The sequence below is a fragment of the Lingula anatina genome, chromosome 8 (genome assembly GCF_051362555.1).
Source record: "Lingula anatina isolate TDL-2025a chromosome 8, LinAna3.0, whole genome shotgun sequence".
In the NCBI taxonomy this organism is placed as follows: Eukaryota; Metazoa; Brachiopoda; class Lingulata; order Lingulida; family Lingulidae; genus Lingula; species Lingula anatina.
The window spans coordinates 14,490,325-14,509,701 of record NC_141774.1 but is presented as its reverse complement, the minus strand read 5'-3'; the positions used below and the strand labels follow the sequence as shown (position 1 = coordinate 14,509,701).

The following is a 19,377-nucleotide window of genomic DNA, read 5'->3' as shown; positions in this document are numbered from 1 at the left end:
TTCAATGTTTGTCATTTTTAAATAACCGCTAATACCATTAAGCTACTGCCAGCATCGATCGAATTCTAGAAGACTTTGCAAGTCTTGTGAACAGGTGTAAGACAGGGGTATAAAGAAGGCGCGTGCCAAAATCTGACTTGAGGTCCTGCTCTTTAACACCCCTCTACCCAGAAACCAACATCAACAAAGTAAATATCATATCTCCCTTATAACATTGCATTGCTTTATAATCTTTTTTATTGTATGAAGCGAAACGGGGAAAAAAACTGAGTTAAAACGTATGACCATAAGAAATTTGAGACTGTGTCACGACTTTGACGAATAAGAAAATATTAAAAAGAAACACAACTGATTATTTATGTCTCTTCTCCCTTTTACTTCCCTTACATGAGTTTAAATGAATTTGTAGTATATAATAAGATTTATAAACAGCGCTCTGTCTTTCGTGTAGCGCGGTTTAAAAGTAGATTATTTTAATAGTACTTAAAAGTATTACAAAAATTTAAGAGATTTGTGACAAAGATAACTTAATAACATGCGTTTGTAAATAAACCTCTAACTATTTGTCTTCCAACACAAAAGTCAGCTTTTCAGAAGGCACCCCCTTTTTTCTTACTCTTACATGAAGTTTTGCGGACATTCTGTACATTTGTCTTCTTTTTCTGTAGGCCTACATGTGAAGCAGTTGTTACAGATAGCTGACATAGCGAAACTAATTTATTTATGTGAAAAGCAAACATTGCAACTGAATGCAGTTATTTGAAATATGTATATCGTCACTGAAGTGATTGATTAAAAATACGTTGAGTTTGACCAAATTTGGTCTTTTTGATGTTTGGTACTGATGGCCAATTTTTCAATGCTCGCGTATTTATTTTTGCAGTGTAGAACCAAAAAGGTATAATAAAATTAAAAAGAAAAAAATTTATATAATGAGAAAAAAAAAGAAATGTCTTCAGCTACATATTTTCAGAATAATTAACCGTTGGGGTTTACTTTGAAAAGATTTTCATCCTTTTTAAGCACGCCACAACGTCATTGTATTGGCAGAGCTCAACTATCGCATTCAGAAGATAAGGAATGCAGGTGAGAATAATGACGTCATTACGAGGAAGCGACCAAGGTCCCGGATGTCTGATTGCCATTTTGAAAAACAACCACCTGCAACACGAGGGGCGAGGGTGAAGATATCAAGCCAACCGATTGAAAAAGAGGTAAGCGTTCCTTAAACAATTTGAATACACAGCAGATACTATTTTACGAAGCACAAGAATGTCGCTGTGAAAATTGGACCGTGTGTGACGCCTGCTGGACTTAAATTGTAATGCGATACTCGCTCATTAAATTATTCAAGTTTTTTTCCCGGTTGCCGGTTAGGTATGTTTGGGTGTTGCTTAGATGTCCGTGTATTTCAAGTCCATCACATCACATAAAACCCAGGTGCAAACTTGGTATGACAAATGCCATTTGGGTTGAATTTTATCAACGTCTGTCTGTCTGTATCTATAGCCTATTTAAAATGATTATAGGTTGCAAGATTGATTGTATTATTCATAGACAGGGTTCAGAAGAGGACGAGGAGCTTATTTTTGGCCTGGATAATTTTCCGACTGTGACCGTCTATTTAAATCCGCGTGCCGTTAATTTTAACACATTATTCTGAGTTTATTATGGGTATATGTATGAAATCGTGGCCATATTGTAGAATGGCATATGTTTATTTTTGTATATGATTAATTTTCTTTGTATAATTTTTGTGGCCCACCAATGAATCATCGTATAATGGCCACTTTACACTCACTTCCTGGCTACTCGTCAGTTTTGTGGACAGCATTTGTGCTTTAGGCAGCTCGTACTTTCTTTAAATATAAATAAGTTACATGTTATAATTATAATACAAGTGACATTTCCTTGATTATTTTGAGTTGACAGCAATTAAAATGTTGATTGCACTTTTCATATCTTAAAAAAGAAAGAAAGAAAGAGAAAGAAAAACAAAAAATAGTAAAAGTATAAATTATTAAAAACTACTAAAAATTCTGTCTTGAAGTACCAGTAACTATTTCTCTTGATGTTAGGACACTATAGAAAACTGATCATATAGCAATAAGTAGTTTTTGTATTTTTTTTTTAGCATGGACGTGTTACTAAATTATCTCAGTATAGCAAACTTGGTGTAAAGCTATATGCTTTTGCACTTAACCAATAAAGTATGCCTCCCCCCTGGCTAAAGAAAATATATTGACACATTCTATGACCAATAATAATTAGTGCTCTTCTTTTTCTGTTTTTGAATGTTTCTCGAAGACGGTGCTTCACTGACCAAAAAACATTGTCTAGATTAACAGTTGAAATGATTTTAAAAAATCATGCCTTTTGTTTTATTTAGAGAGAAAATAAGATGGACTGTATCACTACCATAGTCTCTATTTAAGCAAAGTACGGCAATGCTGCCTAAGAGCTCACATATCCAGGAAAAGTGGGATAATCAATAAAGATGTCGTATATATTTATGCCAAGCTGGGAGGGGGCAGATAATGAGGGGAAACTCAATAAAAACACACTGCTTCATTTGTCCTAGCAGCAGGGCAGACTTCACAGTGTAATGGATACAGAGAGAGGTTGTGGCGGATTGAGGTGGGGGGGGGGGGGGGAGACAGGAAGAGATCATTGACCCCCATTAGGGATTGGGGTGATTATGATACAAAGCTCAGTAAAAGCAATGCTTCATTTCTCTCAGGAGCAGGCCCAATTTCACAGCATTAGGGAGATATATGTCATTTTAGACTGTTTTTGGTGGTAGTTGGTTTGTTTGTGTATGTGTGTGTGTTTGACCTTCATTTGGGATCGGAAAGATAACGGAAAGGTAACGATAGAAATTTCAATAAAAACACAGTGCCTCATTGGCTCTGCCAGCAGGAGAGAATACACCATTTACAGCAGATAATTTTTGAGCTCTCATGAAATGCAACTAAATTTAAATGCCTGCTTTAATTTTTATTGAATAAGGAAAATAAGTTGAAATGAAAGTATGGCTGGTAATAGTAAAATTAAATGTTTTAACTTGATTGCAGACCAAAAAAAGTAAATTTATAGTTTTAGCTTTTTCATAAAAAAAAAGAAGTGGTAAAATGAAAATTTTATCAAAATCCAGTAAACTATGAATATGAGCTGTGTTCTATAAATCCATATTTTATGAGGATTTGAACTTGTTCACCCATTTATTTGTGGGAACAGAAGAAACATTTTGTCTCTTGACTGCAAGGCATAAGTACTGATTGTTATTTTGAGTCTTTCACTTATTTGGTCACAAGCAATCTTCTACCCTGGATGCAAGCTCTATAAAAAGACAATCACCTATTTATCCTTTTCTTTTTTTTTTTACTTGACTGTCAGCTGAAAATTACAAGGTTATACGAGAAAACAAGAACAAGACTACATTCAGCTAAAACAAAACTAATCTTCACATTTTTCAAAACAGAAAGCCGACTCCTCTGATGTCCAAGCAAAACAAGGCACTGCCACTGTAACCAGAGCTGCTATTATTTCTCCTGCCGTCCATTTCGCATGTATTAGTATTGTTATCGTGTTTTGTTAAGCATTCCCTGTGGCGATGAGCTGACCACCTGACTCTGTTAGTGGCCTTTGCTGAACCCTGCCTTCTTACCTGTTTTCAGCTGGACCCTGGACCTCTACTGGGCTCTTACCTGTCTTCAGCTTTTGTTGATGTTGTTGTTGAAATAGAAGTAATGTGAGAATCATGATGGAATAAAAGCATGAGACGTGGCTTGATGCACAATGGGGAGTGGTTAAAGGGACTTGTTCTTTAAGGCTTGGTGGTTATAGCCTCGCTGATGGCTTTCCTGTTTTGTCTTACACCCCATTTCCATAGATTTTTAGATCGACCTATCCCTGTGGGGAGTCTCACTAGATTACTGTCAGCTTGGCCGGCTTAAGCGTCTGTCTTTAGATCGATCTAAATCTCTGGGAAAGCACCCTTAATGTTGGCATTCTTTCTTACGATGGTCATGCTTTAAAACCTTGACAGAAATCTTCTAGACGGCTCTGGGATGTGCTTGGAGGATGGTATGCTTTATCTGTGGTCATTTTGGTTTTAGAAATTGTTTGTGAATGTCTCATATATGTCAAAATACTATTCATTATTTTAACTCTCTCTCTCCTCTTCTCCTTCCCTCCCTCTCTCTCTCTCTTGCTCCCTGAGCTTACCTCTTCCCTGGCTTTTTTTAGTACAGTAAATTATTTAAGAAGCCTTTCCCCCTTTTTTTCACCCACAGCAATCACCCATAGGATGGCATTAACTTGAACTGAAAATATTTTAAGGGAGAGTGTTTTACATGTGATAAATTCAACTGGCCATTTTAACCCTTTGTTTTGCCTGAGGTGACCCATCACAGTGAAGTGGGCAGCAATTACAATTAATAACTTACCTTGATAACAGGGATTAATTGACAGTGAGTTAAGTGTGAACACTGTTATCTGAAAAGACCAAATGCTGGAAGTGAAAATTACTAGTGTGGTCACTGTAATCTGTTATGGGTGAAGGCGGTCACTCTGTGGTCAGTTGAGGCCTGCTACAGCTATGATAACAAATGTTTTAACGTCATGATTCAATATTTTCAATATGAAAAAATATCAGTCCTTCAGATACATTATTTTAGAGTTGTAAAAAAGAAAAAAATTCTGTGAAGCATTTGTTGTCCCTTTTCTGTAAAGAAAAGAACTAAAAGGTCGCCTGTTTTTCGGTTTTCTTGCTACTGCTCAATAGAAATGTTCTAATTTTAATAGTTTGTGATTTTTTTGGAAAACACGATAAATTCACAATATTCTCTATTGAAAAGATCCAGTTGTCTCCATCATTGTAGAGCACTGTGATGTAGAGGAGAAGTCACTAAGTGGACAAGGAAACAGCTGATTGACATCTCATCTTGATATAATATCACAAAATAATTGTTCAGATAGATTAAACTGCATTTGTATATTTTGAGACGAACACATGTCGCTGTTATGACATGAAGATAAAATTCCTAGGCCTATTTGAATGGGAAGTCACCAGGCTGTAGCTGAAATTCCTAGAATTGCATATTAGTAAGTGAGAGGGCATGTTTCTGTGGAAAGCTTTCCTTAAATGTGGACATGGTGCATGAAGCTAAAACTTTTGAGTTGTACTGAAATGGGCGCACATGTCCTGTTGATAAAGCTTGAAGATGAGGAGGAAATTATGTACACCTGAAGATAAATACTAGTACACTACACAGGAAAGAACAGGAATGAAAGTTAATGATAAACATGAACTATAACTAGATAAGAAATTAATGTGAGCAGACTGCCTAGTGTTATCAGGGCAGGTGCTTTGTATTTGAAATCAAGCAGGATATCTCCAGGTGATAGGTTTCCTGTGGCAGCTACACCTGATACCTGTGCTCCAGGTATGCAGTCCCAAAGCCACATTTATGATATAATCTCTCTCTCTCTCTTCCTTCCCCTCCCTCCCTCCCCTGTCTCTCTGTCTCTCTCTCTCTTTCTCCTTCTTTCTCTCTCTTTGTCATTTTAAAATAGTCATCCACATGAATCTTCACTTAAAATAACTGACAAATTGCCCATAGTTCACCTGTATCAGGACAAGGTCCAGCCCTGTCTTTAAGGTGGTCACTCTTACCTGACCACTGGCGGTGTGTGAAGTCATATGTCTCTAATTGTTTAGCATTATCTCTCATTGTGCGATGGCTTATTTCATTACTTCACAGTATCTCTAATTAGCATATTTACATTGTTAGGTTAGCGCTTTTATGTGTAATTATGTACATATTGCCGGCAATTATCATTTGTGAAACGTGCATATTTGTACACTGCTTGAGGATTATGTTTGAAGTTGGAGTGGTTACATACTGAATTGGTTGAAATAACTATCTTGGCATGATTTAGAATATGTTAACCTTTTGCTCTTCAAAGACTCAAGGCAGTATGTGTGTATGTTTGGGGGGGGGGGGGGGGGTATCATTACCAGTATCTAAGCAGATATAGTTCTAAATAAACCTCAAGTCTAAGAATGGTTGTAAGGCACCGAGTCTTGTTCGCAGACACATTGTAGGCTTTCTTAGTTGGAATCCTTTGTTCCATTGTCTCGTATGATGCCATTATACCTCCTTCAATATTAATGACAATATCAAGACTTAATTTATTGATTGGATAGCCTAGAAATGCACAGACCTGACTGTAGTAGATGGTGGATAGGCAGATCATTTTAGACTAGGTTCCTATACCTAGAAAGATCTAACAGGTTCGATCCATCTCCTAGGGGTTTCTTGCTAAACTGCAATCAACTTCAGCATCTTAAATGTATGGCACGCCTACTGGAGCTGCTAAATGATAATAACTTACCCCTTAGCAGTTCTAAGGATTGGGGGTTTCTGAAGCTTTTTATTCTCTCTGTTTTTTGAAAATAAACTTTTGAAAATCCCATGTTTCTGTTCTTTTTTCTGCAACAGAAAGCCTGTTTAATCTCAATGTGTTAATTAAAATTATTTATTTATTTATTTATTTATTATTATTATTATTATTTATTTTTTTTTTTTTGAAAATAAGACTTGCCCCAGTAAATTTTGGTTCAGGCCAGTAGATTGCCATACTCTGGTGACCCTGATGGACTATGAGTTGAAAAGTATTTAGCACAGACCTTTATAATTTGCAAGAAAAGAGTTGTTTATGTTTTGATCGAGTTACTTCTTATTCTGTGTTCAATCTGTGGAAGTTTTTATTGAGCCTAAGTGTAAAATGCTATTCATTGTTATTCGTATAAAAAACAAAAGAATGGTAAGTGATATTTTGATTTAGAGGAAATGACTTGGTGAAGTAAAAAATGCTGTTGATGTATCGTTTTGCACTGGAATTAATCTGGGTAGCTTTTTTGTTGTTACATTTAGCAAATTGCCTCTTGACAAAGTTTTGTTTTTTAGGCGTTTAAACAAAACGGAAATGTGAGAAGTGATACATAACACTTGGCCGTGTTACCAGAATACATGAAGTGACCTCAGGACAGAGATTCTTACAAATTTATTTCTCAAGATGGCCTCAAGTATGTTTTCTGCTTTGTTACCTCATGGCTGTTAATTATTGAATATTTATCTTGTGGAATAATTAGCTCCGTTTTCCTGATCATGACTGCTCTCAGGCAGTTGTCACTTAATATTGTGTGTGTGTGTGTGTGTAGTTTTCTAATACAACAGGCTATATTTGACTTGAAAAATTGCACTGCTGTACTCAATCATTGAGATTGCTATAAATGACAAAGCCACTAATGCATTTTGAAAAAAGATATTTTACATTTTTACAGGGGAGATTTTTATGGCTATTTAACAAAATATTTTTACGAAAGTGGGACCTAATAAAATGACACAGTGTACATGTAATATATTGGACTTGGGCATAAAAACAATTTAGTCCAGATTAACCCTCATTTGTCATTATATAATTATTCAGTATTGTTTGCCATTTATGGGCTGCTTACTCACTGTGGCCAGTCTTTGTTGAACAAGGTATATCAGGCACAAAAGATATCATAGAGTTGATATTACTCACTGTTGGATCACCTTTATCTCCTCTGTGGTCCCCTGTTATAACTACATATATATCCTGAAACTGGATTACTCATGTAGATGAATATCAATATAGATGTCTGGTGGGAGACAGTGGGTGAAATATGGTTGGTGCAGTCTCAATATTTTATGGTCTGTTTATGGAATGGAGGAGAGGGATATTTCACAAGAGCAGCGGGGCAGTTATTTCTTGTTGTTTAGAGTGAGGTATGATATTCGTGTACTGATGGATTTATGAAATGCGCATTACTGGGGTTTGAAGTTGATACATTGTTGCACGTATGGAAACATTGTATGAAGTAAAACTTTTGTATATGTTGAGACTGTTGTGAAAACTGGCACTGCTGAAAGTCCAGGTTCACAAATGATTTTAAAAAGACAAAAATAATGATGTTAATTATTAAATAATGCAAACATCTAAACAAATTATTTATTCATTTATTTATTTATTTATTTATTTATTCGGTTGGGGTGATAAAGAGGTGACAAACAAAATGTGATGACCCGCGATAATCCAGGTGAAGACATTTATAATGGAGGTATTGTGGTCAATCTGGTCATGTCGTACATGTCGCAACCTAGGTGTTATGTTCTAGCGTGGCACGCAGGTCACACATTTCCAAACCTTTTCACATGCATTTTGTTCCAAATGGAGTGCTTGAAGTGCCTCAGTCTGCTATGGAAATTAAACATAACACATTTGTCAGTGCATGATTGAATATGGATTGAACATGACACTTGATTTCCTGCATGGAATATTTAGAGACAATATGACAAAATATTGCTTTTCTAATTACGTTGTCTAATCTGCAGTAAGAATTTAAGTAAGGATTAAGAGAGACATAAAGTTAATAATAAATGATGAAAAGAAGTATATAATATATAAGTATACAATGCAATTCTCTGTATGATACAACATAAAAAATATCAAAAACTAAATCTAGAGAAAAAGAACACCCTCTCACTGTAATGACACAAAACCTGCAGATCAATGTTTGATTCAGAATAGACATTTTTTCAGCCACAAGGACTGTTCATTGCCCTTTTAATTGTGACTTCGCTCAGCAGGTTTGCCATAAATTCCGTGATCTCTTTATAAGGCCAAGGATATCAGTCACAGTACTAGTACTTTGCCAATATATATCCATTTCTTCCTTCTTACAGTTGATTGTTTCTGTGCCAAATGACTGTGCTTATAATGGAAGATTAGTCTCCAGGTTACGTAATACGGCAGGTATATCAACAGAAGGGGTGTGTTAGTTTTAAGCCATTTTAAAAGATGCCACTATGCAAGTGCAAACAACCCTGTATAATAGGCAAACAATCAATATTATTAGCAGTGCTTATAACAGTATCGGCAGGTTTGCAAGATTGGATTCATTCTTGCTTGTTTTGGGTAGGTAAACATTTAATGTAAATACCTGTGCTTATATATATATACAGTAAACTCGTTAGCGTATGAGAGTGCGTAATTACGCGTTGTTTTGCTGTTTTTACGCATTTGCTGGAGCCCCAGCGCGTACGAATACGCACACCTTTGGCTTTGAAGATCGGCGAAGTTGACCAGTCCGTTGACTGTTGACGGTCAGACTCATGTTGAAAATGTCATAATTGATTCCCAAGTGTCTCATTTTTTTCTTAAGATATTTGAATTACCCGACTAAAACATGCTTCTTTTTTCACTGACCCGCAGAGGATGACGTAATCTTCTCTGATTGGTCATAATATGCAAGTTTTAGGTCAAAGCACGTGTGCCTCTCTTTAGTATAAACAAGGTATGAACAACGATGAAATGATCGTTTTTTTATTCACATAATTGTTCAACATTTTAATTAAGCAACCATACGTTTAGGACCAATTTAAATCACTCGCCCAGACCAAATACTTTAGGCCAGTAACCCTTGTGACTTTTGTAGTTTTAGTCGTCAGAATAAATTTTTAGTCGCATTTGACGAGCGGGCGACCGGGAATTTCCAGCTCTGCTGATTACCAGTGATGACAAAATGACGAGAAAAAGGAAAAGCAAAGGAAAAAAACAACAGTCAATTAAAAGGTTTTGTCATGCAAGGTAGGCAAAGTTATTTACTTTAGATTTCAGAGTCCGACATACCTACTTGCGATGGTTGCGTTTCGCAACTAGTTTTATCAGCCGGGCAACTAAAATTTAGCTGGTAGTTGCCCGGAAACGCAAGTGACTTTCGGCTGTTCACTTGCCCGGAAAATTTGAAGTGTAAAATTTATTATCACAGACAAAATAGATCGTTTATTATTGGCAGTCATTTGCCGGTTGGAAACAAAGTGGTTTGCAGCAACCGGCTAGCTCCAAATTTGGCCAGCTTAGAAAACAGTTGAACTTGAAGTGCTGCGCTAACAAACATAAATAAAAATTATCTTTCAACAAACTGTGAAATAATATTTCTAGTAATTATTTACAAATTGAAAGCAAAGGTTTAATTTTTATAAACAATTTAGTAAAACTTAAAAACGACGGGTGCCTAATGTTCCCGACTTGACCTACTGAGTACTTTTTGTCGGCATCAATTTTAGGGAGAAACACTAGGAAGAGTAAGAAGTATGAACATTTTGATTGATTAGAATGGCTACATATGTAAATTTTGTGTCCCTTCTCAAATAGTATACTAAAAAATGCTTGTTTGACAGAGACGGATACTGGGTGACTACTTGTCAGTGTCCAGACATTTTGGCGCCGTTCTCTATCTCTCCCTCTCCCAACTATTACAGAGCGCTTGTTTGACCTAGTTTTTTTAAAAACTTTACTAAGGAAGCAGTTAGGCCAGGAGCATTTTTAAATCTCAGTCAAGAATAGATTGTAAATTTTTGGCTATGAAGTGCAGTCGTACTTGTTGTATTTTGATTGTTTCTGTGGTAATTTAAAAGCAATGTAAAATCTCTAATAAATTACATGTTATATTTTCACCCCCCCCCCCCCCCCCCCCCCCCGATTTTTGGAGAAAAAGCCAAAGAAACAACACTATAAGGCGACATAGTAATTACACCTTGATGAGCATTTTTTAATTTCACCCCTTGATTTTGAAAATTACCCCTTCTTTTTTTGGGCAAGGGGTACGGTACTCCCTTAGAAAAATCCTACCGAGTGCACTGTATATAGGTTGTTATTAAAAAGTCTGAATTCTTATAATTAGCTTCTATATATAGTCACAGGGGAAATGTTTTTAATGTCAATCAATAAAATTAGCTGTTATCATGTGCAATTTAGTAGGATAATAATAATAATAATAATAATAATAATGTCCCAAATGCATATGATACTGTGGCATTCATGAATGTACTGCAATATATACTAAGATACATGACAATTTCATGTTGTTATGGCAGTTTTTGCTCATAACTCAGTTCAGTTGCCTTGCAAGCTTCTATATAGAGACAATGGACAATTTAAGTAGTGGCAGTGGTGGAGGATCTTTCTTTCCAGTAACCTGCATACTTTCTTATTTGTGACAACATAGGTGAAGTATTGACACTTCTAATATTATCCCAGCAGCTGGCTTGATGAAGGGATTTTTCTCATGTTATACTGGTAACAACACTGTTAAACTGAAAGTAATGACAGTCACTGCCTGTGTCATGCATTTCAGGTGACTGACAAATTTCACACTATGACAACTATCAAACTTCAAGAAATGACAGTCAGTACATAAATATATATCACTTTTCACTTTTAAAAGTAGCCTCAGATTCCAGTCCAGTCAAACTTCAAGTACTGGCAGTTGGTGCAATATCTCACCCTAGCAGCTGTACCAATGGCTCCCCCACTTCCTACCTGTGGTGACAGCATTCAATGGGGTGACTAATGCACCCTCAGCACCCAAACGGAAGTGGGTCACTGACGCTTATCAGTTGTCACTGTGCTAAATCCTAGCTGTGACACATTTAACAGTTATGTGCTGTGGAGGGGAGGCTGTGATTAAATTTTAACCCGAGTGTCGGTTTGATTTTGAAAGTTACAGGCCAGGTGGTGCAAGTATAGTTAAGTACAGATTACAGTGGATGTTTTTAAATTTATGTGCCAGTTTTGTGGATATTTTGATGAAGTTTGAAAGGGTATATTTATACAGACAGGTGAGGAGAAATTCTACGCTCAGGATTGATTGGGGAGATTTTTTTAAATGGGACCTGTGACAAGAGCCAAGGTCTGAGGTAACAGAAGAGAAAAGTGGACACCTAAGCTTTACCTCACAGTGGGGGAATTATTGTTATTATCACAAATTTTTTAACAGCACGATACAACCAGCTACTTGGAGGATCCAACATTGAGGACAGCTAGCACACAGAAAGTGATAATTAATTCATTGTGTAAGTAGAATTTCATGTTCAGTCAATTTGATAAGGTTATCAGTGAAAGAAGATTCTTTTGCTTTTACTTCAGAGGGTAGAAAGATGAATTCTAAAACGAGCAAATACATATATTTGCAATTTTTTTCGCACTTCACAATTCCTTCACAGCTGTAGCAAATTCTTCCTAAGGAGAGGACATTTTTGTGTGACATGTTGAATGGTGTTTGCAATATTTACAAGTAGACATTAAGGCAGAGGCCAGTATGTCCATCTTCAAGAATATCAAGTGGCCATTAACTGACCCTAGTCCAGTGTAGAATATTAAAGACCATTGTCCAGTGAGTGATTGGGCACATTTTATTGTTGGTCAATATATAGCGGAATTATCTGGGAGGACAGGTTCAAAATATACTTCATTGACCACTTTCCTTAATGACCTCTGTCCTATAGTGAATGCCAGGGTCTGTACATTGAAGTGGTCATTTAAGGGATATATGGATGGTCAGTTGTCATTCAGACCAGGTTCAGTGGGCTATTGATCTGCTATTGAGCACTTGTATGAATATGCAGCTTTGTGCTGCATTGTTCGTTAGGAATACTGTGTGGTAAAACACTGTCACTGGAGCTATATATTATTATTATTATATGGGAGAACACCTCTTATGTTCGTGAGATGTTTTCAAGGCATGCATATTAATTGTGACTTTGATGTGGCAGTGTACTATTTGACATGCATACTCAGAGAAAACACCCACATATGAATGGTGGAAAATTGTGAATTTTACAGATACTGTATTTTTAAAGTCATGATTTCTTAAAAGTAGAACACTTCTATTGAGTGGTAGCAACAAAATTAAAAAGACAAATTAAAATGCGCCACATATGCTACATAGAAATATGAACTTTGTGATTACATATATGTACAGTAGGTATTAGAAAATTAGATAATTTTGACCCATTGAAAAGATCGAGTAAGTACTGTACTTTCTGATATGTGCTCTTCATGATTTATAATGAGTGTTTTCACATAAGACAAAGTATGGTGCAGGAGTCATCTATATTTGAAAAGATCCTGAGCACTGTGGGATATCAGGGCCATTCATTGATCCATCCTGGTTCCAGTGCTTCAGAAGAAGTGTTCATTCACTTCAATACAAACTAAAATCATTTTAGGTTTGACTTGTCGAGAAGGCAATATATACTTTTATGGACACCAAGTCTTTTCCCTATAGCAGGTGAACTGTCCAGCTGTCATGTGGATGGCCACCGGCGTCATCATTTGACATATACTTTCAAGGATGGCTGGAAGGCTTACAATTTTTTTTTAAATGACAACTTGGTTTGCCAAACAACCATGGACACGTATCCTTAGAAATTCTCATAAAGTAATTTGACCTGCCCAGCTTGTATGATGCATCCCAGTTGAATAAAACTACTGTACTTTCTAGTGCATGCTGTATTTCAGTCATGACATAATTACTACCAAAACTCATAAAAAACAATAAAAAACAATAATATGTTTCAATTAACTGTTATAAACCTAATGCATGCTGAATGCATTTTGGCCCTCAGTGAAGTCTGAGCAATTTCAACGCCATATTATGAAAGCAGACACCTTCCAGACTATCATACATATGTCACCTGTCAGCACTGAAAGACGAGAAGGCAGTTTTCATATCTTCAGGATGAAATGGAATCTGTTCAGCTTTGGATCAAATAGGCTGGAAATTTTTTGGTGTAAGTTGGAGTGTGACATGATTTTCACTTTCACATCGGATAATTTCCCAACAGGAAGGATTTGGTTTTGATTAAAACTCTTGTATATGTGACATAAGCCATGGTCTCACTCAGTGAAAGCTCTCCTGTCAGGATGAAATGGAATCTGTTTCCACTTGGGACCAGTAGGCTTGAAAGTTTTTGGTGAAAGTTGGTGTGTGACATAATTCACACTGGGTGATTTCCCAACAGGAAGGATTTGAAACGTGGTTTTTGTTGCTTTCTCCAAGTCATTCTGACATTGCTCATCTGTGCTATTGAGGAAGGTGCTGCTATATGCTGCTTCAGTGATAGAATAGAGTCTTAGTATATATATAAGGATTGACTTGGCAGTTTTTATTTCAGATCTTTCAGTGAAAGTAATTTTGATGACTTGTTTGTTTCATTTTTACTGCAGTATTAAACCTAGCACTGGAATATTGCTCATCATTATAGTGCAGAAAGATAGTATTTTAAACCATTTCTGAATCAGTAATAGGACATTTAACACATGTGTTTGCAGTGTAAGGACACTGGTGTTTCAGAACTCTACATTTACATTTACATTACAAGCATTACGAGCAACAGGAATTTTAATCTCTGTTTCGTTTGTGACTCAGGCCTTTACTTTGAGGACCCTTACTTGGCTTATCTTGGCTGCCTGATAAGGTAAGGGCGCACATGATTTTGTGTATTTTTTTTCTGTATATGTGACAAGGTGATATACCAGGTTGGTGTTGGATGTTATTCAAAGATTGTTACGAAATTATTGATTGATGCTTTTCTCTGGAGCAAATATTTTTGAATTACTCAGTCTTGATTTGCTGTTACGTCCCTTTGGAATAGGTGCATTGATTTAGAAGGCAAATGGTTGTTTCTAATCATAGTAAGCAATAGATTTCTGCAGAAACTTTTGAAAAACATGGGTTAATTCTTTGAAAAAAAATCAAAATTGGCTGGAATGTGTGATGTGTAGAAGCAATGTTACAAACATATATCACTTAATAACAAGAGGCATGATGGGGCTACTGAACATAAAAGTGACACACTTTCAAGTCCTGTGTTAAACTGAGACATTTACTGTAGTGCTCCGAGGTGACATTGCGTTAAGTGTCAGATTAAAATCTCAGGTGTAAAATAACTGGTTTGCTTATTTTTGTAAGTCAGTGGATTATCCAGGATGAGGCTTTTCACAGGATTCAGGGTACAGGCTATCCAAAGTGATCACCTATACAGAATTTCAGGGAGTCCAAGCCGTCATTAAAAACAAAATAGTAAGCCATCCAGCTGTCTGATCCAGAATATGGATAAAGAACACTTCTTAACTATCACTAGTTAATACACATGGGGAGTACACCTGGAGGCTCATTTACCATACTTTATTTTTCTGTATTGCTCTGCTAAAGTCAAATTATTTCAAACTCTTCCATCTCTCTCTCTCTCTCTCTCTCTCAATAGATAGATCTATAGACAATACATCCATTCGTTTCTAACTCAGGTGTTTTATCACCAGCTGTTTATTGGCCTACCAAATATGGCGGACGACGCGGATGACTCATCCATCAATCGTCCATTACTTTACCTGCATCTTTTGTGTTATGCCAGTGGGCGTCATAAATAAGGAATCTATGGAAACTGGACACAGTTTTTACTGGTGCTTATCAGTGGTTTAGTGCAAAGTGGTACCTTAACCAAAGGAGTTTCATTTATGCCTATTGAGGAGAGTCCGAAATGAATTAGATTCCCCTTAGTAGTCTCAATGTGGTTGATCATAATAGCTGAAGAGTCTTCAAAATGAGTCTAAATAATCAATGTTCATGTGTGTCAAGTTGAAGAAAGTATCTTTGAGATTTTCACAGGGTGGTCCCCACTGTCTCATGAGAAGTCTTGGGGTCAGATCTATTTTCTAAAAATCTGAAAATCTATTTGCGGTATGTTGTGATCACGGTCTGTGCCCTGAATACCCCATGGCATAATTGCGGGCAGTGCGAGCCAGTTACTTCCAAAGCTGTAATTAATTCTCAGCGCTGCCAGTAATTACGCCGCGGGGTATTCAGGGCACCGACAGTGATCACAAGATACAGCAAATAGATTTTTAGAAAATAGATTTTTCATGTGAATGCAGCCTTGATCTGTTCCATTGTAGCCTCCAACAGTTCCTAGTCTGAGAAGTTTGCTTGCCTCATGTTAAAGAACTGTCATGTTGTATTACTAGACTTAAAAGTGTTTGGTCTCCAGGTAAATAGTTTTAAGTCTCCCTCACAGATATAAAATTTCAAATACCTTTTCATATCATTTTGGAGACTATGAAAATACCACAACAAGACCCTTATTATAGAAAATAAGCATTTTACTTGATGATTGTCTTTATTAAAGAATCTTTATTAAAGAAAAAAGGAATGAAAAGGAGCGATTTGGCTGAGCAAGAAAAAAATTGCTAGGTCTACCCCAGTCGTAACAGTCATATAAGACTACAGATACTACATGTGTGCAAAACATGCTTCCCTTTTGAAAAATAAAGGTGAAAAATATTCCAAAAGTTTGTACCTATCATATGATGCCATGTGCATCTGTAGATAATGTTACCTTAGTCGAGACATAATTAAAGGGCCAACATGCGCCCGCCATGTGACTTGGGATGCTGGTAGCAATTCATTTGAAATGGAAGGCACTCAGGTACATCCAAACTTGTCTGGAAAGATACTAGTAATTTATTTTTATATCTGGGTCATTTAAGAATTGACATTTTTTCCAAAGATAAAAAGAAATCGGTCCCACAGAGCCATGCATTTCAATGGACAATCTCACCTGACCCTAGCTGGGATACTAAGAGAAATATGTTGTCAGTGCAAAGGCAGAGAAATGTTTAGAGAAATATGTTGTAAATGCAAAGATACCATAAAGAAATATTCAGAGAAATATGTTGTAAATGCAAAGATAGAAAAACATTAGGAGAAATCTGTTGTAAATGCAATATAGAAATCTTCAGAGAAATTTGCACCAAAGCAAAGATAGAGAAATATTTGGAAAAATTGTATACTAGTCAATTCAAATGGGGGGGAGGGGGGGCATGGAATGTCCTCTCTGTGGAAACATCTTACCATAGCCTCTTAAAGCGCGAGTATAGAAACAAATGGCCTCAGTTTGACAGAATGTAATCACACAAAATCAATATAAGATTGAGATAGTGAAAACTGACTGTAGTCCCAGGGAGTCAGAGGTCAGCGTGCCTTCGTGGGTGTCTTCTCGCGTCGTTTGAATGTTGTCCCAAAAAGCAGGTTACATAGCTGATGATTTGTGGGAGTATGCAGGGGAGCAGAGTTTTGAAAAGATTTATTTAAAAATCATTAATAGGGAGAAAAGAAAAAAAGACGAGATTTATTATAAATGTGGTCTTTAAGGATAGTGTCAGCTTGTGGATAATTTATGTGACGCGTTTAATTTTTAAAAAAATAATTGTCTTCCAGTGAACATCCATTCTGTACTAGTAATCATTTCAAAGTCAAAGTGCACTTTTCAGTTTGTGCAAGCTAAGTGCACTGATAAAGGAATGAGACTTACATTCACAAAATTCATGATAGGTTGACACAGTAAAATTGACCTCCCAAGGTTCAGTTACTACTTGAGTTAACTAGGTCGAGGCGTGTTGTCTGTATACACCTGCAACTTTACATAAAATTACAGTTGAACTGTTTGAAAGAATTGAGTGGGTGGATTGGGCCTTGTAGGGCGTCTATGCTAGACGTGATATGCATAATAAAGTAGTCCTGTTACCTTGTAATTTTTTGGGAGGAATTGACGAAATACTTTTGAAAAATTGTTGTATAATTTGATATGACACAATGCAAAGTATGTGTGTAACCGTGTATTGTTTTTTAATAGACTTGGCAAGATACTTTTTCACCTTTAATCTGATTACACTTAACTGTTACTTGTATGGGTGCCAAGTTTGCATGGATCACTTTCACGAAGCTATGCCACCCCAATTTTTCATTTTAGTTATTCATACAAAAAGTTTTTAGTGGAAGCTTTACCCAGCTGGCTTTGTGACACCTTCAAATCAAAGTATAACCAACAAAATAGTATTTTGCCAAGAAGAAATACAGAATGAAATAAAATATTATGAAATTCAAATGCTGACCAGTCCTAAATGGCATACACAAGTGGTACAGTCCACGCAGATTGTCGCCCAATGAAGAGAGGGGGCATATTGTCCAAGTTTTCATGTTTGAGAACCAATCTGTAAGACGTCCAAGCAGTGTCAGCAAGTGCAGTTATTAAACTTAAGATATTTGAATAAAATTAATACAGAGTATTTTACAAAATACTATTTTGTTGGTTATACTTGACAAGGCTGATTTAAAGGTGCTACAAAGCCAGTTGGTTCCAGCTTGGATTAAACATTTTTTATGTGAATAACTAAAATGAAAAATTGAGAATTCAAAGTGAAATATTGAGGTGTTTCAATTTTGTGACCAATTACCATAATGTCTCAAATGTATTACCTGTGGGGAAAAAATGCACATCTGAAGTGCTGCTGGCATTCCACGGCTCTTGCTCTTTGTTGCTGTGCCACCAAATTTCTTTTGAACCCAAACATAGCCTCTTTGAAGTGTATGCAATAGGCAAAGTTATTTATGAGTTGTTTTTGTTTTAATGGTGACAGAGACGAGATAGATCAGACCTTGGTTGACAATTCAAACATTAGCGTTAGGCTTGATCATATGCATGAAGGGCTTATAAATGATTAGAATTTGGTTCAGGCATGATTGGGGATTTCTTCTAGTTAGAAAATCAGTTATTCGTTAAGACTTCTGATAAGGGTGTAGCCTACATTTGCTCCATTAAAACCGCTGAAGTCATAGATAAGATTGAACCTCTCTCCTTCAGTGTTTGTTTATGTGTGTGCATGTATGTGTGCAAAGAAAGCATGTGGAAAGCAATAACAGCCAGACAGTAAACAGCTTAATGCTGCTGACGAGCCGTTTTGATATATACGAGGGACCATGAAGTTGGGTGACTTTAAGCTTGATGCTTTCTTGCATGCAATATGTAACATGAACCACATAACCTGTGCTTTGAGTAATTCTGTATGGCCTTTTTTTATTTTTATACAGAGGATGAGCAAATGTAAATGTGAGAATAATGACAAGAATGGCATTTGATGTGATGAGAATTTTGCCATTTTCGGGGTCGTACTGCATAGAGTTTGCCATATGCAGAGATGGCTGTACTAGTACATAAAGCTGTCATACAGACATTAGCGTGGTCATTTTAAACCTGTTGCCATGGCTACTTTACAGTGATTCACACGGTTGGTGACTTAATAAGCATGGTCTGCGGAGCATGAACAATTAATGTAGAAATTATGATTTATATGTGTATTTGTCCAATAATGTTGGTAAAGATGCCCTTCTATTTGTTTCCCATTGAGGTTCATAGCATGAGGTAATGCAGTTGTCTTTTGCCTATTGATTGGTTTTTCATTAAAGTTTTGACAAGACAAAAGGCCAGAAAAAATTTGGTGTCTTGCTTTGCTTTGCCTCCTTAAAGTCATTCTCAATACTGTCCATCCCCAGAAAGAATGGCCAAGTCACAATGGATGTTTATTGAGGGAACATGGGTTTAAGGGTGGTGGTGGTGATGGTGGTGATGAAGCACCATTCTTTCTAAGTCCAGGAAATATTTTCAT

The 19,377-nt window shown here is 36.4% G+C and overlaps 1 protein-coding gene across 4 annotated transcripts in view; it reads left to right on the top strand.

Annotated features, from left to right (window-relative positions):
• The first annotated feature begins 1,067 nt into the window (after positions 1-1,067).
• The window catches only part of LOC106174157 (neuroglian), a 38,902-nt gene continuing 20,592 nt past the window's right edge, over positions 1,068-19,377 (top strand). The window contains exon 1 of one of the 4 annotated variants that reach the window (XM_087019042.1): positions 1,068-1,214. The gene's annotated coding sequence lies outside the window, so the exon portion shown is untranslated. Of the gene's footprint in view, positions 1,215-7,666; positions 7,821-11,526; positions 11,949-19,377 lie in introns of those variants that run through there. The other 3 variants (XM_013555577.2, XM_087019044.1, XM_087019043.1) reach the window with 3 other exon arrangements.